The sequence below is a fragment of the Mesoplodon bidens genome (assembly GCF_964165515.1).
Source record: "Mesoplodon bidens genome assembly, chromosome: 6".
NCBI classification, from domain to species: Eukaryota; Metazoa; Chordata; class Mammalia; order Artiodactyla; family Ziphiidae; genus Mesoplodon; species Mesoplodon bidens.
This window is the reverse complement of record NC_138162.1, coordinates 26,670,831-26,694,143: the sequence shown is the minus strand read 5'-3', so window position 1 is coordinate 26,694,143 and position 23,313 is coordinate 26,670,831. Positions and strand designations below refer to the sequence as shown.

General features: G+C 38.3%; 1 protein-coding gene across 1 annotated transcript in view; it reads left to right on the top strand.

Moving 5' to 3' along the window:
* Positions 1 to 23,313, top strand: part of ERP44 (endoplasmic reticulum protein 44) — an 87,737-nt gene that overhangs the window by 680 nt on the left and 63,744 nt on the right. The gene's annotated exons all lie outside the window — the stretch shown is intronic.

Sequence of the window (23,313 nt, the reverse complement as noted above, 5' to 3'; positions counted from 1 at the left end):
AAACGGTGCCCGGGTCGGTGGAGCCCTCTGTTGTGGCTTGATACGATTGGTTGGGAACCCGGAACTGGAAATTGGTTTGGTGTCCACTGGGGGAGTAAAGGTTTGAAGGGTGGAGGCTGTGATTACCAGAAAGCCTCAGCTCAGAGCCTCCCTCAAATCTGGTTATACCTCCCGAAATTTAAGCAGAGTTGTTCTTCAGTGCTCCTGAGTTGTGAATGACCAAGTTTTCTGCATGCATGTGCACTTATTCCTTAACTTCCTCACCGGCTCAGCACCATCCCATCTTGTAAAGGAATCTTCCTCCAGTCCCTCCTCCTCCAAATACATCTTGAGGGTGCAGCCTAAGTAATCCAGGCTGCAGGTCAAACTGAGACAAAAGTGAAGGACTAACTGCAGGTGGTAAAATGATGTACCTTTAATTGAGCTAGTGTTATAATACGATATTTGAAGTACTTTAATTGTAGTAGGTTTTAAAAAAGCTAAATTTAAGGTGAACACTAAGTCAAAATCACTCTTGACAATGTAAAAAAAATAATTAAATGACTCAGAGGAAGGCGTATAGCTGGTTGCCGGCAGAACTGGGATTTGAAGCATATCTCTTGACTCGCAGTGCTTATTCTGCCATATCACGTTACATTTTTAATATTTGTGTTTGAAATAGTTTCTCTCTCCCTCTCCCTTTTCCCTCTCTCCCCATTTTCCCGTCTCTCCCCTCTCCTTCCTCTCTCCCCTCTCTTTTCTTTGTGATTTTCAAGTCATATTCAAAGGCCATACACAGTATTTGGACCTTTTCAGAGGATAAGTGCTATAAAAACTAAGGGCAATGTCAAAGTACTTTTGAGAACTAAAAGTTGCATATAAACATGGTGATGTTAAATGATGAAGTGTCTTATTGGGACTTCTTATAATTATGTGGTAATGAATGGCTTCTGTATAGAGGAAAATACTCTGTAGAGAGCTGTTTCTTGGTAATTGCATTATACTCTGTGGCTCTCTTCCTTCTAGCAGTACTGGAATAATACTCATTGTTATCAGAGACCACTTCCTCTTTAAGGATAATAGATACTAATCTTTCCATATCCATAAACATGGCCTGAATTATGAGTTGTTTGCCAGAAATTACTTTTAGGTTACAAAAAATATGAAGGGCAAAAAATCTTAAGAGATTGGAAAGAAAAGTTGAAATACTGAATAGGAAAACTACATCAGATGCACTGTTTGGTTGTAGAGCTAAGTTTAAGAAGGAGAAAAGAACTTATTTTGAAATAACTCATGCTTTTTATAGAAAACCTACAAACCGTGTTAAGCACAAAAAAGTTTTTTCTAATACTTTTAAAATCTAGTTAACATTTTGTATACTTATCTCTCTGAGTAAATGTAGAGGAATAGAAGACATTTTAGAGAATACCTGTAAAGGTAAGTAGGCTGGAAAATAAAGCCCAAGAAAAGGTTTAGTAAGCCAGAGTTACAAGTCGAGCTAGATTCAGTTTGAACACAGTATTTACCAAAGTAGTTTTAATAGTCATATACCAGTTAGCAAATATTTATAGAACATCTGTCTGATCACAGTTTGAATTACTTATCTAACTGGCAGTTCTGTTCTAGTGATGCAAACTGCTTACTCAGTATCCCACCTGTCTAAAAATACACCCTTTATCTTCTCCAATGGGCTTTCTTCCTCCTCCCTCCAACTTCCCCTCTCAGACTTCAAGTTTATTCCCTCCCACATACAGCCATTGAATATCCAAGTTTCCCCCTAGCTGAGGTCATTTTTTTCCTTAAATGGCCTGCTATAAGAAGCCATATATTCTCTTACCACAATAATTTTTTTTCAGGTAAACTCTACCTCAGCCCCAAAGAACTAGATCTATTGAGATTTAGTGGTGTTCATAAGATAACAGCAGAAACATAAAATCCTAAACTTCTGCAGGCAGGTAGTTTTTTTTTTCCCCCTGATCTCAAAAGCATGTTGGGACATATCATTCTATGCCTAAAAAGCCTTTCTGGGATGGGTAACTAAACACAGAAGTTCAGTGCGATAACTTTTTTCCCCGTGAGCTTTTATGTATAGATATCTTTAAAGTCAGGGTCTTAGAGAATGAGTTCTTTTATTTCAGACTTGCTTTTTGAAACACCCCCATTGCCTTTAAATTATTTTTAAACTCCACTGAATTTGCAGCATGTCTTGGACAAAGTGCGGTAGTATAGGGGTGCACTGATTTTGGATAAATCAGAAGAAAAATTTGAGTCACCTGGCAAATGCAAAGAGGCATAATTCTCCTGATACCTTTTCAGTACCTCACGAATATTTATTGTTTCTGTAACGGTTTGAATTGATCCGTTAGGTATGTGATTACAACTTTAGTCTCTGAACTGTATAATCTCTGCCTCCATAACTGTTCATCATATTTTGTGGATGATTGGAATACTGGAGACAGCAATGTTTCTCTGCTAAAACCCCATGTATATAATGTCTGGATTGGGAAATTCCTTCCCAGTTGTGTGCTCTTTTAAGGAGAGCTGCCTGAATCAGAGGAAAGCACCTGGCCAGATCGGCATTATCTTTTCATTTTGCTTTGTGCCAGTCATTACTTGGCAGCTTATAGGATAATTTAAAGGGACATTTCATTTATCACTAACCAAAGGATCAGTTACTTATTTATTTTTATTTTTTTTGCGGTATGTGGGCCTCTCACTGTTGTGGCCTCTCCCGTTGCGGAGCACAGGCTCCGGGCGCACAGGCTCAACGGCCATGGCTCACGGGCCCAGCCGCTCCGCGGCATGTGGGATCTTGCCGGACCGGGGCACGAACCCGTGTCCCCTGCACCGGCAGGCGGACTCCCAACCACTGCGCCACCAGGGGAGCCCTGGATCAGTTACTTATTAATTAGCCCTTTTCTGCTTATCTTTCTACCTGAGATGGGTTTATTCAGGATTAAAAGTGATCATTTTCCCCTTAAATTAATTATTTCTTAGCAGTTGTTCTTCCTGCATTGGTTGTGTACAAAAGTTTTGAAAAGGTGAGATAAGAGAAATAAGACTAAATTGGAATAAAGTTGTCTGATATAGCCTAAATAACCTTCTGTGGTTCAGAGGTTTGTAACCTGCTCCAGTTGCTTTATTGAGAATGCTTTCTTGTTAATCTCTTAGTGGTTTATGTTTATAGATCATAAGTTGTTACTAGCTCTAATTGCCTTGTGCCTGGACATTAAGGCTTTTACCATTATTGCTCCTGGTTTGTTCAATATGTATAAGAAGCCAAGAAAAGTTTGCTTAGGAAACTAAGTAAATCAGAGAGCTAAGTAAACATTTATTTAACTTTATAAGTACCTTAAAAATAAGTACAGTAGAATTCAAAGATGTCAGTTTTAGCCATTAGTGCCAATGATAAATACTGATTCCTACCTTCAAGAAGAGTACTTTTGGAGACATGTAGTTCCATTCATAACTCAGTGAGTTATTTATCCTATTGATATGACTTGCCCCAGATCAGTGGTTTACAAAACTTGGTGACTCATTAGAACCACCTGGGGCAGTTTTAATACAATGATGTATAGGCCCTATATCAGGCTAGTTGTATCTGTGGGATCCAAACATTGTTCTTTGTTTGTTTGTTTTTAATTCCCAGGTCATTTGTTTTTTCTTTAGTAAGTCTCTCTAAAAGATAAGAATTAAACAACAAAGCAAAAACCAAAATACTATTATCACATCTAGAAAAAGTAACTGAAATTTCTTTATGTCATCAAATATCTAGTCAATGTTCAGATTTTCATGACTGTTTCAAAGAAAAAAAAATTTTTTTAAACAACTTGAACGTTCAAAGCAGGAGCTATATAAGGTTCATACATCCCAATAGGCTTATATGTCTCTTATAAAACTTTACAAATCTATAGGCTCACTCTCCATCTCATTTGTTTTCCTTGTAATTTACTGTTGGGGAAACTGGGTCCTCTGTCCTGTAGAATTTGCCACATTCTGAATATTGCTGATTGGATCCTCATAGTGTAGTTTCATGTTTCTCTGTTCCTTTTGTACCCTATAAATTTGTAATTAAATTTACGTGGGCTTAACCATCAACTCAATATATGGTTAGGTTCATTTGTTTCATTTAGCTTTCAATTTTCAGGTTTTAAAAAAATATCTTCTAATATATAATTATGTAAAATTGACTGCTTCCAAAGCAAATCTTTAAAGCAAGTTATGTTTACAGCAGGCTAACTTCTATCCCTGTCTATTCTACTGTCTTAACTTCCTCCTAATATAAGAAACTTTTAAAATTAAAAAAAAAAATTTTAATTCTTCCTTTTAAAAAGAAAATGTAAGCAATCTACTTGTACTTATATATTTGTGTATATTTGTTTCTCCCTTCCCTTGATAAACTCTAGCATATTATTCATACTTTCTCTCCCCACCTCTTACTCAGGCAAATGGTAAATGTATTTGTAACTTTGTAGATGTTGCTAGATAGTGGAAACTCCTCTCCACCTGGAGTTTTGCAGTTTTGAGTTCTCACCAACAATGTAACAGGCTTTTCTCATATCCTTGCTAATAAGGTTGATGTCAAATGATTGGGTGTTTGTCAATCTGATAGGTGAGAAATGGTATCTCAGTGCTTTTTTTTTTTTTTTAGATGTTGGGGGTAAGAGTTTATTTATTTATTTATTTATTTTTGCTGTGTTGGGTCTTTGTTTCTGTGTGAGGGCTTTCTCTAGTTGTGGCAAGTGGGGCCACTCTTCATCGCGGTGCGCGGGCCTCTCACTATGGCGGCTTCTTTTGTTGCGGAGCACGGGCTCCAGGCACGCAGGCTCAGTAGTTGTGGCTCACGGGCCTACTTGCTCCGCGGCATGTGGGATCCTCCCAGATCAGGGCTCGAACCCATGTCCCCTGCATTAGCAGGCAGGTTCTCAACCACTGCGCCACCAGGGAAGCCCTGTCTCAGTGCATTTTAACTTGATTCTCTTTTCATGTGAGCTTTTTTATGTGTAAAGGCCATTTGCATTCTTTGACATGGAGTTCTTAACCCTTTGTCTCCTTAGTTGATCCAAGGATGCAGCCAGATTGAGAAGCACTGGAATATATTACTCTATTCAGTAATATTTCTGATGGGTTAAAACTTGTAAAAGCCTTGGAAAAGATGTCTGATTGTCAGTTATTGAAAACATTTTCCACACTATAGTAGCTCAACTTTTAGATGCACTATATTTTACTCCATCGTATGTTAAAATACTATTATTTTAATATAAATTATGGTATTTTTAATATAAAATATGGTTATTGGTCATCTCCAGCTTTTCACAATTGTAAAAAAAAATGTACAAATGATACATATACAATGATGTTCACTGCAGATCTCCAGATACATCCTCAGGTTAATTTTCCAGAATTGTATTTCATAGATCCTATGGTATATCTTTTATTTAGGATTTCTGATACATTGTACAAATTTGCCCTACTGAAAAGTTGTACAGACATTTATTTCTGTCAACAGTGTATGAGTGGCAGGGCAGGAATACAGACATAGACATAGAGAATGGACTTGAGGACATGGTGGGGAGGGGGAAGCTGGGGCGAAGTGAGAGGAGCATCGACATATATACACACCAAATGTAAAGTGGATGGCTAGTGGGAAGCAGCCGCATAGCACAGGGAGATCAGCTCGGTGCTTTGTGACTACCTAGAGGGGTGGGATAGGGAGGGTGGGAGGGAGACGTAAGAGGGAGGGGATATGGGGACATGTGTATGCATATGGCTGATTCGCTTTGTTGTGCAACAGAAACTAACACGGTATTGTGAAGCAATTATACTCCAATAAAGATGTATTTTTTTTACAACGGGAGAAACACTTTGGTATTACGCAAACAAAGCAATTTTTCTGGAAAAAAACCCCAAAACAAAACAGTGTATGAGTATGCCCACTTCCTTACACTCTAGTTACAGTGGGTGTTTTTGTAGTCTGTGCCAATTTAGTAGACCAAAAATATTATCTGATTTAAATTTACGTTTCTGTGATTACAACCAAAGTTGATTTTTTTCATATTTATTAACCATTTATATTCCTGCTTGAGTATGTATTTATGTTAGTTGCCCCCTTTTCAAAAAATGGTTCACTCATTCTTCCAGTAATTCAGAATAGATGTGCTCACAAGATGCAGTTTAAGAATGACGGAAAGTGTTATTTCTTCATGTAGTGTCCATTCATGAGGTAGCATAGTGCAAGGAATACTGGACTAGCTGTCAGGGCATCTCTGTACAAGTTCCACCTCTTCCATATACTTGTATCCTTGGATAAATTACCTAGCTAAATTTTTTAGTCTATAAGTTAAACATACTGGATTTGATGATTCAGTGATTCTTTGTGTAGTCTATTATGTTTTTTAAAAAGGATATTCCTCTAACTCCTCTAATTAATAAATTTATTATTTGATTGGGTATTTCCTCAAAAAATCTGCTAGCTTTGCAGGTCTGTGCCCCATCACTCTGCTATCCAGTATAAGGAATAGCATGCTTTGGTCACAGCTTTTCTGATATTACTGCACTCTATTTCATTTAACCAAGTAAATGAAAAACAGTTTGACTTTTCACAGAATTCAGTGCTCTTTAACCTACCTTTGATTCCATAGAGAGGAACTACCTTTGGCCCAGGCTGCAGGAACTTTATTTCTTTGGTATTATTCTTTCCTTTACTCCTGGCATTTGAATGCCTGTTTGCTGTCTGCTGTGGAAAAGAAAAAGATAATTGAGATTCATATCATGCTTCCAAGGAATTTATAATTCAGTGGGGGAGACAAGATGTATATGTAAATAATTAGAATTCCAAAATGAAAGTGATAGGTGCCCTTAAGGTATTTGTAGAAGTGGGTTGTAGATCTTGCTATACAGAAATGTGGTGGTGAGCCTGGGCATCACCTGGGATCTTCTTCCAGTGTCCTCACCCCAGGCCTACTGATTCAGAATCTGCACTTTAACAATGTACCCAGCTGATTCCTATATGCCCATTAAAGTATGAGAAGTACAGCTGTAGATGTTTGAAAGGAAGCTAATTTATTCTCATTGGCAGAATCAGAGAAATCTTCTTGAAGGAAGATGAGAGTAGAGCCTTGAAAGGTTAAATTGATGGGTTAATTTTCAGGCTTGGGTGGAATGAATAAGAAGGCTTGTACCCTGCAATAACAGTAAATCGTTAACGTGAATTGGATACCTGCTTTTTTGGTTTCATTTTTTTTTAAGGAGTCTTGCTGTGTGGCTTACTGACACGGCCAGATGTCAGACTTGGCCCTAAAGAAGCTGGCAAACCCTTTGGCCAGTTTCCATTAGAACAGCTCATTATTATCTTAGCCAAAATAAAAATCATGGTCTTTAGTGGATTCTCACCAGCTTTCCGATTACTCCACTCAAGAGGAGAGGGACAAAAAAGGGACTTTGGAGAAGTTTCTTATGTAATGCCATGGATCTTAGGTCTTAGTTCTATTCTTGTAAAGATTGCAGTCAAATTCTAACTGCTTTGATTCCCACGGTAATATTGTGGTCAAGATCTCTGATTCCTCTAGCTCTGTAATTTTCTCATTATGTAGAACCTTGAACATTATATATATTTTTTTATTTATTTTATTAAAAAAAATTTTTTTTTGCGGTACGCGGGCCTCTCACTGTTGTGGCCTCTCCCGTTGCGGAGCACAGGCTCTGGACGCGCAGGCTCAGTGGCCATGGCTCATGGGCCTAGCCACTCCGCGGCATGTGGGATCCTCCCGGACCGGGGCATGAACCCGTGTCCCCTGCATCGGCAGGTGGACTACTCTCAACCACTGCGCCACCATGGAAGCTCCAACATTATATTTTAATGTATCTAATTTTTAGTCACCTGAGTTTGTAGACATGAACATTACTAAAATAATAGAGAAAAACAATGAAAATGAAGGAAGAAATCATCTCAGAAAAACATTCTAGTATTGGAGCTAAAGAAAACTGCAGGGTGAATAGTAGAGTGCCAATACTTTACCCATTTCTTCCTCAAGATTATAAGGGTCTAGTGGTAGAAGCTTTGGTAACTGGATTTAAGAGATTTTAGAAAAAGGTCTTTAGGAATCAGAAGAATTTTTGACCCTGGAAAAAAGGAATTGGAGGCCTTTTTATTTCTGTGGGACTCTATCGTTAGTGTTTTGCTCAGTTCAGTAGGTGGGAAGGGATATAAGAACCACGACTGGGTCACAGGCAGTATAATGACTGAAGTTATAGTTATCTAGAGTTGTACTGTAAACTTAACTTCATTAAAATGGAATAAAATAAAAAATTCCGTTCCTCAGTCACAGTAGCCATATTTCAAGGGCACAGTAGTCACATGCAACTAGTGGCTACTGTATTGAACAATGCAGGTGCTGAAACATTTCCATTGTTGCAGAAAGTGCCATTGGATAGGGCTGGTCTAGAGCTTTGCTCTCGCTGTCTGTCTCAGAAACCAAGACAAAGGTGAGGTAAAGAATGAGGAAAATGCCTCAAATAGTCTTTCATGGCTTGTGAGGAACACATATTTTACCTGTCCAAGGAATAGCAATAACCTGGAAAAAATGTCAATAATCTTATTAGCACAGATTTGGCTTTTGGTTGTTGCCTAATGGCCGATTTAGGGAGGCACCAGAGAATACTAGTTAAAACTTGAAAATAAGAGTTGGAGTGTTAGTATTTTTCTTTTACTAGTTCACAAGGTCATTTAGGGCAAATCTCTTTCCTTCTTGAGGCCTTAGTTTTTCAACTGAAAATTGAGTAGGATTGCATAGACTGTTTGGAGGAGTCTAGCAGACCTTCCAGTGGAATGTGACTGGGATGTTGGGACTTGATGGCCTACGGTTTGTCTCTGTGATAAAGTCCCTTTTGAAGTCTTCATTTTTAGAAATGATATAGAGAAAATTTTATTAAATACATACCTACATTTTTAAATAGTAAAATTACCTGTAAAAAGATGGCCTGTTGATACATTTTGTTTGCCTCAGGTATCAGAAGGGTACCTTTGCCAGGAACTTAATCTTCTAATTTGATAAACTCAAATTACTGTGCATCTCTCTTCCTGCATACTTTAAAACGGCCAGAAGTTGTATGAGCTCATGAAGACAGGCTAATATTTAATACATATAGCAGTTTTCTAAATTTGAGCCCACTCCAAAATGTGAAGAAAGTATGATTTAGTGATGGAGTAGAGATCATGAATAAGTTTATAAGGTAAAATATTAAATGGAGTTAAAATTTCTTGGCCCTTTGGACAAGATACTCATATTTACATGCCTGCTGTTTAGGTGTTTTGTTGATTTGAAGTTTTGTAAAATGTAGGGGGAAATGCCAACTCTTAAAATATTACTGACACAACATTAAAGTCTGTCTGTGAGTAAAGAACAGTTTCAGTTGTGAATGTGATCTGAGAGAGAAATTTGGATATTTCTCAATTCCTTTCATTTTATTACTATGGTTCTGGACCAACTGCAGTAGAATCACAGCTAGCTGGTAAAAGCTCACGTCTCTGTAATGACTTCACATTCTGAAAGAGCTACATTTTTTTTTTGTAGTCAAAATAGTTCTTTGAAAACAGCTACTCAAATTGACTCATTCCACAGTTTCTAGCACCAGTTTTTACTATAAGAATGGATACTGGGCTTCCCTGGTGGTGCAGTGGTTAAGAATCCTCCTGCCGGGGCTTCCTTGGTGGCGCAGTGGTTGAGAGTCCGCCTGCCGATGCAGGGGACACGGGTTCGTGCCCCGGTCCAGGAAGATCCCACATGCCGCGGAGCGGCTGGGGGCCCGTGAGCCATGGCTGCTGAGCCTGCACGTCCGGAGCCTGTACTCCGCAACGGGAGAGGCCCCAACAGTGAGAGGCCCGCATACCACACACACACAAAAAAAGAATCCTCCTGCCAGTGCATGGAACACGGGTTTGAGCCCTGGTCTGGGAAGATCCCACATGCCACGGAGCAACTAAGCCCGTGCGCCGCAACTACTGAGCCTGCGCTCCTGAGCCCGCGAGCCACAACTCCTGAAGCCCGGGCGCCTGGAGCCTGTGCTCTGCAACAAGAGAAGCCACAGCAACGAGAAACCCATGCACCACAATGAAGAGTAGCCCCCGCTCACCGCAACTAGAGAAAGCCCACGCACAGCAACAAAGACCCAACGCAGCCCCAAAAAATTAATTAAATAAATAAATTTAAACAAAAGTTATTTAAAAAAAAGAATGGATACTGATTCTCATAGGAAGTCTTGTGATCTGTTCACAATTAACACAAGTACCAGTGTTGCAAAATACTTGGTTCTTTATTTAATCTTTGAATGAACAGTTTCACATACCCTAATTTTGCTTTAGAACTATAAAAACTGTGCTACATTTTAAAGCATGTTCTACTTATTTGTTTTAGAAATTGTCCAGTTTGTTTATTATTTAATTGTGCCTGTACTCTGGTCTTATAGAGTATCTTCCAGAGGTAAAGTGAAGTATTGGCTGGGCCAAAAAGTGCCTTGGGGTTTTTAAGTAAAAATAAAATACACATTTTTTCATTTTCACCAAGAACTTTATAGAACAACGTGTTCACCCTTTTTTTTTTTTTTTGCGGTACGCGGGCCTCTCACTGTTGTGGCCTCTCCCGTTGCGGAGCACAGGCTCCGGCCGCGCAGGCTCAGCGGCCATGGCTCACGGGCCCAGCCGCTCCGCGGCACGTGGGATCCCCCCGGACCGGGGCACGAACCCGTGTCCCCTGCATTGGCAGGCGGACTCTCAACCACTGCGCCACCAGGGAAGCCCGTGTTCACCCTTTTGTTCCACTACCTTCTGCCATTTTTCAGGCAACTTCATAATTCCATCTTCCCAAAACTTTTTATCTTTTTGAGCAAAGAACTGTTACAGGTGCCTTTTACAGTCTTCCAGGGAATTGAAATTTTTCCCATTAATAGAATTTTGTAAAGACTGAAATAAATGGAAATCTGAAGGTGCAATGTCTGGTGAATACAGTGGATGAATCAGAACTTCCCAGCCAAGTCATAACCGTTTTTGCCTGGTTATCAAAGAAACGTGGTCTTGCTTTATCCTGATGGAAGATTATGTGTTTTCTGTTGAGTCATCCTGGATGCTTTTCGTTGAGTGCTGCGTTCAGTTGGTTTCATTGGGAACACTACTTGTTAGAATTAATCGTTTGGCTTTCCGGAAGGAGCTCATGATAGAGGACTCCCTTCCAATCCCACCATATACACAACATCACCTTACTTGAGTGAAGACCAGCCTTTGGTGTGGTTGGTGGTGGTTCATTTCATCTGCCCCAAGGTCTCTTCCGTTCCACATTGTTGTACGATATCCACTTTTCATCACCCGTCACAATTTGTTTTAAAAACGGAACATTTACATTATGTTTCAGTAGAGAATCACATGTGGAAATACAGTCAAGAAGGTTTTTTTCCGCTTAACTTATGTGGAACCCAAACATCAAAGCGATGAACGTAACCAAGCTGGTGTAAATGATTTTTAACGCTTGATTTGGATATTTTGAGTATGTCGGCTATCTCTTGTGTGGTATAAGAAGATTGTTATCAATTGTTGTTTCGATTTGATCGCTATCAACTTCAACTGGTCTACCCAACCGTGGAGCATCGTCCAGTGAGAAATCTCCAGCACAAAACTTCGCAAACCACTTTTGACACGTTCAATCAGTCACAGCACCTTCTCCATACATTGCATAAATGTTTTTGTGCATTTCAGTTGCGTTTTTACCTTTCTTGAAATAATAAAGCATAATATGCCAAAAATGTTGCTTTTTTTCTTGCATCTTCAATATTAAAAAGGCTACACAAAAACTTACCAATTTTGATGTCTTTTTTAAAATGCACGCTGATATGATAGCTGTCACAATACAATCTAACAAAATTGTTTTGAATGAAGTTGAAGACAACTAAGTGCTGCTAGAGCCATCTTATGGAAAAAACCAAATGAACCTTTTGGCCCACCCAATATTTTCCATTAATAATAACTTGAAAATATATCAACTAAAGAGAAGACTTTTAGGAGAATATTTAATTTAGGAGTCAGAGATGTGGGCTCAAATCTTGGATCTGCTGCTTTTCACCTTTGTTATCTTGCCTGTTAACCTCTGAGGAATAATACAGGTTTTGTGTCTGACTTATAGGAGGTGTTGTTTGCATGCTTCTATGATTTTGTGGAACAAAAAGTGTTAAAAAGGTGTCACGCTTTCTTATTCTTAGATCTTAGTTTCTAGTACAATACCTTACACAGGTTAAGTGCTTAATAATAATTTATTGCGTGTATGGAAAAAAGAAAAGGTACAGCTAGGGTAAGGAGGATCAGGAATGCCCAGGGGAGTGGGAGTTTGTAAGCATCACCAAGAAGGTGAGCCTTGAACTAGGTGAGGAAGTTAGTCATTTGGATTTCTTGGGGGGAAGAACCTTCCAGGCAAGGGCATTAGCCAGTGCAAAGTTCCTCAGTGTCACAGGCATATTCAAGGAGCAGCAAGGAGGGCAGTATAGCTGTCATGCTGTGAAGAAGGTGCAGTGTATTAGAAGATTAAGTTGAGAATTCCCCGACGGTCCAGTGGTTAGGACTTTGCACTTCTACTAAGATCCTGCACGCCACGTGGCTGGGCCAAAAAAGACCATGTAGCTAAAACACAATTTCCAAAACTGTACTTACTATGTATGTTGTTTGCTGATGTTTTCTTTTTTCTTGTTTTCTAAAATCGCTGATCTGACCCAGTAAGGTAGAACTCCATAACAGGGTTGCTGGTAATATTGATCTCCTCAGCCCTGGCCCAGTTGGCTCTGCTGGGAGTTGCCTTGGCTGCTTACCCCAGTGTTCCCCCAGTTTGCTATTTTCAAAATATTCCCTATGTGTGACAGGATGGGTCACAACCTGCAGTTGTAATAACTTAAACTGTGAAAACAAAAGATTTCCTGACATATTTTTTGATTCCTGAAAGCAGTATACTTTCATGGTACAGAAAAGCATAACGAAGAAAAAAAGTACATACCCCTACCACTGATAACATTTTAATGAATATCCTTCCAGTTCTTTTGTGTGCATATTGAAAGGACTTTTAACAGTAAAATGTACGTTTTGAACAATGTAGGGTTGGGCTCTCACTCTTGTTTGGTCGTGGTGTAGAGTGGTAGACTGCCAGCTACGTGGGAACAGAAGATGATGCCTGTGTGTATACCGGTGCTTGTACTCATAGAACTTGGAAATGGCACTGAGCTTGACCACTTAACTTTAGAAAGTTATTTAACCCTTCTGAGTTTCCTTTTTCTCACCTTTCAAATGAGGATACAGCCCTCTTATGAAGAATTCTGGGAAGACAAAATGAGACTGTTTATGAACGTGTCCATGGTACATTGTAGGCACTTAAACTTTTCCGACTTCTGTCCATCATAGGTGTTCAATAAATGTTGTTTAGATGAAGGAATCAGTGAGTGAATGAATGATTGAATACATTTGCTGTTTTGGGTAACCTTCAAATTGTCCACCCTGTGGTATTAAAATTGTGTGCACTGAAATAATGAGCTGGCATGACTAGCTTCCAAGCCCCCTGTGGTCTTCTGGTGATAATTGCACTGTCAGTATTATACTAACAAAAACAGCTTAAAAATGTGACCATGAAGTGAATAAATTATCTGTCTAGTTCTGTTTTATAACTTTACTTAGTTTTGTACTTAAATTCAGTATATAATGATGAAAATAGTTTATGGAAACAGTTGTATTTTGTTGTACAGACCACTGGTTTTAGAATTAAGAGAGACCTGGGTTTGAACCCTGTTCTGCCACTAGTTTGCACAAGTCACTTAGCCTATTTGAGTCTTAATTCTTTAGCAAATATTTGCATATACTATATGTCACATACTGCATACTTTCATTTTCCTCATTTATAAAATAGGGATAATATAATTCCTACTTCAGCTTCAAGAGTTGATGTGATGATGTAAAAGAGATATGTGTTTGTAAATAGTAAATATATATGTTGTTACATTGAAATATTCTTGTGTGCTTCAAACGTATGTTTGTTACTCAGATTTTTTTTTTCCCCCAGAAGCCTAGGTATGCAATGTAGTTCATCCCTTTCGGGGAGAGTTGATGCATTATGGAAATAGTTCTAGGGTCTGAATTTCCGGGATAACTGACAATAGTAGAAGTAGAGTGACTTTGAAGCTGGAAAGACCTAGTTCATTCTTGGTTCTACCTCTTTGTAGCTGTGTGATATTAAGCAAATTTCTTTATCTTTCTGACCCTCCAATTTCCTATTTTGCAAGTGGGGATAATTATTTTGCAAGGTTGTAAGATTAAGATATAATGTATATTAAGTACTTTGCATCATGTCAAAAAGAGATTTTTGTTTTGTAAGGTAATGAACAGAGAAGGAAAGGTTGCCAAGTGGATAGAGTCGTCATTATAAAATGGAAGAAGTGCCTTGGAGGAGGATTGCGCTTGTTCTGACAATCTCTCTCTGCTTCTAGTGGCTTTTCGACCTTCTGAAATGAGTAAATGGATGAGGCTTTTTATTTTAAAAGTCTGATTCTAAATATTAGTGGTTTCTTAAAGTGCTTATCAACTTGTCTCTTTCCCCTGGTAAGTTATAGCATAGTCTTATCAAAATAGTGACAAATGTAACTGATTGATAAAAATAAAAATCTAACTTGATATGCATTTCTACCTTTAATACAAAAGCAAATAAATTCCTGTAAGTGGTATAAATGAAAGTGGGAAACATGCTTTATGCTTTGCTATTTGAAAGGTATCATTTGCTCCACATAGAAAGGCATCATTTCTTTTACTTTGTACATTCAAAAAATACATCCCTGACTGTTGTAGTTGACTAGATATTTGGAAAATGATGACGATTCTTTTTTTTTTTTTTTTTTTTTTTGCGGTACGCGGGCCTCTCACTGTTGTGGCCTCTCCCGTTGCAGAGCACAGGCTCCAGACGCACAGTCTCAGTGGCCATGGCTCACGGACCCAGCCGCTCCGCGGCATGTGGGATCTTCCCGGACCGGGGCACGAACCCGTGTCCCCTGCATCGGCAGGCGGACTCTCAACCACTGCGCCACCAGGGAAGCCCGATGACGATTCTTTAGAAATATATAATCTTTCTCTAGTAGAATTTAGTTAGGGAAGAGAAGATGATTATAGCATATTTTGGTCACTGAAAAGATGCAAACGTAAAAATCCTATTTGTGTAAGTGTGGAAGATTTCAAATTGCTGGTTATATAGTTTCATATGTTCCTATAAGCTTAACTTACATATACCATAGTTATCCCTTAAATATTGCTTCCAGTGAGGTGTGAAGTTATTTACACATAAGCATGTATGATATCTACTACTTTTAGTAAGCTTTGGCCGTTAATCTAAATCTGCTTATAGATTTGATGAAAACTGAGGATATAACAGATCTTCTTGAATTTAGATACTGTGATGAAGGTATTTGGTAAGAACCTATTGGCATATAAGGTAGTTTATAATGAGAATTTCAGCTTGGATCAAGAAAAGCTCGTTGTACGGTTTTCCTTTTCTAATCTCATGAATACATCTACAAACCCCTTCCATTGGGAAGATGGGTACTTGGTTAGCTTTTAATTCTGAGAAGTATCCAATATTCTGTAGCAAAATAATCAGATTTTCAGTCTTCTTTTTCTCATTTGGCCCATGAGGCAAGAGAAACCATCACTGAAGTAGTTAATTGTACTCAAAGTATAGTGTTTGATGCCTTAATGTAAGTCTTTCTTAGCTTACATTATTTGGGGAATACTTACATGTACAGTGGTACTAACTTCCCTGGATCATCTTTAGCTGTTATTTCTAATGCAAAATAGATTGTGATATATAAGGAAATTAGCAGAGAGTTTGTCTATATTCCTACATGAGTTGATTTGCCAAGAGTATACTATTTTGGAATATTACTTTGAACTACTAAGTTAATAAATATCCCTGAATAGTCTAAAGATGGGATAGAAAATATTTTCTTAATGACTTAAAATGCACTTTTATTCAGGTTGTTTAAATGGTTTTTAGTTTAAGGAACAAGGGTGTCTTCTGGGCACATTTTCTTCTAAGAGAAATACAGGACACTTGTATTACTATCAAAGTTTATTATCCCATTGTTAGGACTGGGGTAATTCCTATCCATAAGTTGTTTTAGGTAATTAAAGTCAGTTTCATTCACACAAGCCAAATAAATGTGAATGTGTCCCCCTTTTTTTTTTTTTTTTTGCTGGAAATCATTAAAAAGTATAAAGAAAGATTTCTCTTTCTGCTTAGCTTCTGAAATGATGTTTGTTATGCCTAGTTCATAAGTCCAGAGTGACACATCATGAGCTTTGGCTCATTGACTTTTGCAGCCCTTTAGTTTGTCACCATGACCCATTTGTCTTTCTTTTGAAAGTTTCTCCAAATCTCCCCACCTCAGTCCAGGCCCTTGTTTCCCTTCCTTCCTTGTATTACCATTTCACTCTCTTAGCTGTATAGTCTTACTTCTCCCCAGTAAAGGGAGAAGCACAGTAATTTCAAGACTTAAAGATTAGTGCTCCCCCCTTACTGAGAAGTCTCCCCTGGCTTCTTACTTTCTGCTACAGCAGATATCAGTTCTTCTATCTGGCTTTCAAGGGTATTATACTTACTCTGCTAACACCTTGGTTTTTTCCTTAACATTCTGGCCCCAGCCTAACCTTCCAGCTTCTTCTCCCACTACTGCACTACATGAACTTCCTTAGCCAGGCTTTCTCTTCACTTACTTCATCTATAGAAACTACTCTGCTCATTTAACCGATGCAGCATTCTCTGCCTTTTTTCGGCCCTCTCTCTAAATTTTTCTGTAAGCCTTACAGTACTTGCATCATACATCTGGTAGGCTAACTTTTCATGCATGGTCATGAATTTCTTGAAGGCAGAATGTGCCTTTTATTCCCTGCAGGCCCTACCTGGTTCAGTGCTTCCATCCCCATAGGTTCTCATCGAAGGACTTCGGTGAGCTTGTGGGAGAGCAGGTGGATATATTCCTGGTGAGCTGTACATGATAGAATTGTGATGAATGTGTAGAAGGTAAAGGTGAGCAGATGTTCAGCCCAGTAGGGTAAAACTTTCCACTTTAAAGTGTATTGGTTCGTCCTGTGAGTTCTCTATAATAGCTAGTGTTCAACTGAAGGCTAAATGGTCATTCTGCCAAGGATGCTGTCAAGGAGAGTCGTGCACGAGGTAGGAGGGGAGGGTATTATTCAATCAGATAAACTAGTGCCCCCTTCACTTTGTAATTCTAAATAAGTACTATTTTGACCTAATAAAATAGAGGCCAGAGAGGCTGATGGGAATTGAGGAATTGACAAAGGTAATGATAAGAAGTTAAAAAATAATACTTATAATTTATAGCTGAGTAATCTTTGTAGTTTATAGACCTGTTTTTCAGTGCTCTCTTTACATCTCATGATGTTGAAAACAAAATTCAAAATTACAAAATATATTTTTGTGGCCTTCACATTTGGTTATTTCTTTGACTACTGAGAGAGTTCCATTTAGAAGACTATCTAGCCTACATAGATGCTTTATCCGAAAACTTTATTGTTTTGAATTACTGAAAACAAAATGTTCATCGGAACTGCTGCGTTCATTTTACTTATGATAAATAGGAAAATTATACTCCTTCTTGCAAGGATAGAGAATGTGAACTTTGGTTGATTGAAACTTGCCTTTTTCTCTCTTTTTAAATGAATCCAATGGTGATTCATTCTCTTAATTTGATTGTGAATTGATTTGTCACTTTTTTACTTGCTAGTTTGTCCTAAGGCAGGCCAAGTGTTCTTCTCAAGTCTTTTTCGGGGTGGAAGCTCTCTAGAATTATTGCTGTTTGATGAATTATATGTTTTTTTCTATTTAAAAGTGATCCTTTTCACTGTCATAATTTGAGTTCTAGTCCCCAAGCAAAGATTTCAGAAAATGCCTTCTAACAGCAAAGTAAATGTCATTCATGTCCTCTCCCAGCTTTAAGTAGTTGGGCTTCTCTTGAGGTCTCAAAGAATTGTAGAATGTCTAAACATGGAAGAATTTTAAAGTTACTTGGTTAATCCCTTTGTTCATTAAACATTGTTCAGTCTCTACCAAGTAAATGAATAAAACAGTATAAAAACTACACTTCATTGCCAAAATAAAATTTACTAAAAAATAGTAAAGTAGGGGCTTCCCTGGTGGCACAGTGGTTGAAAGTCCGCCTGCCGATGCAGGGGACACGGGTTTGTGCCCCGGTCCGGGAGGATCCCACATGCCGCGGAGCAGCTGGGCCTGTGAGCCATGGCCACTGAGCCTGCGCGTCCGGAGCCTGTGCTCCACAACGGGAGAGGCCACAGCAGTGAGAGGCCCGCGCACCGCAAAAAAAAAAAAAAAAAAAAAGTAAAATAAAATAAAATTTTTGCAGAGCAGAAAATTTTAATTTTAATGATGTCCAGCTTATCAATTCATTCCTTCATGGATCATGCCTTTGCTGTTGTATCTAAAAAGTCATCTCCAAACCTAAGGTCATCTAGATTTTCTCCTATGTTATCTTCTAGGAGTTTTATAGTTTTGTGTTTTACATTTAGGTTAGTGATCTATTTTGAGTTATTTTTTGTGAAAGGTGTGTGGTCTGTGTCTACATTCATTTTTTTGCATGTCCAGTTTGTTACAGCACCATTGTTGAAAAGACTGTCTTTTCTCCATTGTATTGCCTTTGTTCCTTCATCAAGGATCAGTTGGTTCTATATATCTGGCTCTGTCTCTGGGCTGTCTGTTCTTTTCCATTGATCTATTTGTGTATTTCCATTGATCTTTTGCCAATACCACACTGTCTAGATTACTGTGGCATTATAGTTAGTCTTGAATCTGTGGTGTTAGTCCTCCGATTTTGTTCTTGTCCTTCAATGTTATGTTGGCTATTCTGGATCTTTTGCCTTTGTCTATAAACTTTAGAATTATTTTCTCAATATCCATAAAATAACTTGCCGGGAACTTGATTGGGTTTGCATTAACTCTGTAGGTCAAGTTGGGAAGAATTGACCTGTCGACAATTTTGAGTTTTCCTGTACATGAACATGGAATAACTCTCCATGTATTTGGTTCTTCCTTGAGTTTGTTCATCAGAAGTTTGAAATTTTCCTCATATAGATCTTGTACATATTTTGTTAGATTTATACTAAGTGTTTCATTATGGGGGGTGCCAACGTGATGCTGTGTCTTGAATTTCATATTTATCTTGTTTATTGATTTAGGAAAGCAACTAACTTTTGTATATCAACATTGTATTCTGCAGCCTTGCTATAATCGTTTATTTGTTCCAGCAGTTTTTTTGTCATTTGTTTTGAATTTCTGCATAGATTATCATGTCATCTGCAAACAAAGACAGTTTTATTTTTTCCTTCCCAGTCTGCATGTTTTATTTCCCTTTCTTATCTTATCACATTAGGTAGGATATCCAGTATGATCTTGAAAAACAATGGTGTGAGGAGACATCCTTGCCTTATAACTGATCTCAGTGGGAATGCTTCAAGGTTTTCACCATTAAGCATGATGTTAGCTGTAAGCTTTTTGTATGTTCATTAACAAGTTGTAGAAGTTCCCCTCTATTCCTAGTTTACTGAGAGTTTTTATCATGAGTAGGTGTTGGATTTTGTCAAATGCATTTTCTGCATGTATTGATATGATCATATGACTTTTCTTCTTTAGCTCATTGATGTGGTAGATTACATTAAATGATTTTCAAATGTTGAACTGGCCTTGCATACCTAGGGTAAATCCCACTTGGTCATGGTGTATAATTCTTTCTATTCACTGTTAGATTCGAATTACTGATATCTTTTGGAAGATTTTTGCATCTATGTTCATGAAAGATATTGGTTTGTACTTTTATTTTCTTGCAGTGTTTTTGTCTGGTTTTGGTATTAAGGTAATACTGGCTTCATAGAATGTGTTAGGAAATATTCCCTCTGCTTCTGTCTTCTGAAAGAGATTGTAGAGAATAGGTATAATTTCTTCCTTAAATGTTTGGTAAAATTCACCAGTGAACCCATCTGTGCCTGGTGCTTTCTGTTTTGGAAGGTTATTAATTATTGATTCAATTTCTTTAATAGGTATAGATCTATTTAGATAGTCTGTTTCTTCTTGTGTGAGTTTTGGTAGGTTGTGTCATTTGAGGAATTGGTCCATTTCATCTAGGTTATCATATTTGTGGGCATAGAGTTGTTGTTAATATTCCTTGATGGGCTTCCCTGGTGGCGCAGTGGTTGGGGGTCCGCCTGCCGATGCGGGGGACACGGGTTCGTGCCCCGGTCTGGGAAGATCCCACGTGCCGCGGAGCTGCTGGGCCCGTGAGCCATGGCCGCTGGGCCTGCGCGTCCGGAGCCTGTGCTCCGCAATGGGAGGGGCCGCAGCAGTGAGAGGCCCGCGTACCACAAAAAAAAAAAAAAAAAATTCCTTGATTATCCTTTTAATGTCCATGAGATCTGTAGTGATGTCCCCTCATTCATTTCTAATGTTTGTAATTCCTAATTATGCCAATGCTTTTTCCTTCTTTCTTTACCTCTATCTCATGGCAGTTAAGAAAAGGGAGACAAAAATGCACAAAGGAGATAGATTCCTAAATTCAGGTTTCCTTTTAGCAAACCATGGTCATTTCCTGATTAATATTTTGGTAGGCACATACTACATGGTAGTGATGGAGGTCATGAGATAATGACCCTTAATATATATGAAAGCTTTGGGATCATCTCTCGGGGGGGTTTAGACCAAATGAGGGAAAGACAAACCCATTTGCTTTACAAAGTTAATTAAAACAGTATGTGGCATATGAAGCAGCATTAAAGAGTCTCTCTTCTAATGATTATTTAATTAGTTTAGATGTCTCAGCAAGTATATGCCCTTTCAGGGCTTCCCTGGTGGCACAGTGGTTAAGAATCTGCCTGCCAATGCAGGGGACATGGGTTCAATTCCCTGGTCCAGGAAGATCCCACATGCCATGGAGCAACTAAGCCCGTGTGCCACAACTACTGAGCCTGCACTCTAGAGCCCTCGAGCCCAAACTACCGAGCCCGTGTGCCATGACTACTGAAGCCTGCATGCCTAGAGCCCATGCTCCACAACAAGAGAAGTCACCGCAATGAGAAGACCACACACTGCAACAAAGAGTAGCCCCCCGCTCGATGCAACTAGAGGAAGCCTGCGCACAGCAATGAAGACCCAATGCAACCAAAAATAAATAAATAAAAATTAAAAAAAAAAAGTATATGGCCTTTCGAGGACTACTTCTGATTGACATTTAGAATTGGTTTGGTTAGAAGTAACAGGACAGTTATTAAGATAACATGTTTTTAAAGTAAGCAGTGGATTAATACATTAGGCCTATATAATAATGGAATCATCCTTGGATTTGATAATAAAAATATTTTTACCCTAGAACATAGTACCAAAGAATAAGAAACTAGAAAGCCCGAGTTCATTCTAGAACCAAATGAATATAGAAAGTAGGAAACCAGAGGTTTCACTGAAGAACAGTTTTTCATTGAAGGCTGTTGACTCACCAAAAAAAAGTCAAGTTCACATGTTTAATAGTGAAATAAAAGCATTCTTTGACATATGTAGGAGATATTTCCTTCATATTCATTTTCTGCATTGTAGAAATGCATATGCTACCAGCAGAATCTGGTAAATAAGAAAGTTAAAGAATTTAAATTACATAAGTGAAAACACTGGTATTTATTTCACTATATTATATTATATATTCGCTGTCTTTCCCATCCTACTGCCTCATTTTTCTATGGGTCCTTCCTTTTTCTCCCAAATAAACTGCTTGTACTTTACCACTTGTCTCAGGGATCCACTTCTGGCGGGAGCCCAAATGAAGATAGGCTGTCATTTTTCCTATAAAATTCCCTTTATTTTGACATAGCTTCTTGCATCCTCATGGTGTCGTTTTACACGTTCCTCTGTATTCATTGTTTCCTATACACTAGTTCTTGGGCTTGATTAGATTGTGGTCAGGTTCAGTTTTGGGGGGTTAAGATTACTTAATAAGTGGTACTTTTTATTTCCTATTGCATCCTATCAAGAAGCATTAATATATAATTAACACTGCTGAATGCTATATGAAAGTTGTAATGAAAGTAAATCCTAAGCATTCTCATCACAGGAAAATATATTTTTTTCTTTTTCTTTTATTTTGTTTCTACATGAGATGATGGATATTTACTAAACTTACTGTGGTAATAATTTCATGAGTGTATACATCCAATGATTATGCTGTACGCCTAACACTTACATAGTGCTGTATGTCAATCATATCCCAAGAAAACAGGAAGAAAGAAAAAAGAAGTGATAATATGTGGTTGTCCCACTTTCAGTGATGTTAAGATTGTTCAGTGACAGTGTTGATGCAGTTGTTCCACATTAAGATTAACTCAAGGCTTCTTGAAACCTACGCAAAAAGGGAGTATGACATACTGTGTAATTCTCATTGTTCAGTGCCCAGCAGTTATCTTTTGGGAATAGATCATGACTTTGCAGGAATTATGGTGGCTCTTAAATTAAAATACTTGAGAGAGAATCTTCTCTTTCTCTTTTTTAATATGAAAGTGAAATTGTTAAGTTTGATGATATTGCCAGGTGTAATATAAATATCTATATAATGTTATTCACACCCCTTTCCCCAGTGCCTAGGACAGTGCCTAGCATGTAATAGATGACTCAGTGAAAGATTTGTGGAATGACCTAACAAAAGAATGCATGTACCAACATGTTTGTAGACTCTCTTAAGGGAACTTAGTTTCATCAGGAACCCTGGGGAAGAATTACAGTGTAGCACAAGGCGGGCAGTCATAATTTTCTCTTGGCATATATGTATGAATGTTTGTTCTGGACTATTACTCAGAAGATCCAGTGCTGGGTACTAATCGGGAGACAGTGATGAATGGAACATTGTCTCACACATCCTCCCCCCCGCCCCGTAGCCCTGGGTCCCAGAGGGTGTTCAGAAAAAGAAGAAAACAATTCTCAACTTGAATTTTCTCCCAGTTCCTATGCTTTGTTAGTACTTTCATTGCTAGGTCTGAGTTTTAGTGAGATGGTCGTTTTAACAGAAAAATCCTTTCCACACATTGAGAAGCTCATTCCCAGTTGTGAAGAACTTTTTGTAATAAGAGCATCCTTTCCTGAAGGTCGGAGAAATGCACTGTCTATTCCAGGTAAATTAATTCATCCCATTTTTAGGATACAGTGAAGAACAAAACACACTCAACATCAATTTTTAATGGAAATCCGTGCATGATTAATAACTAATATG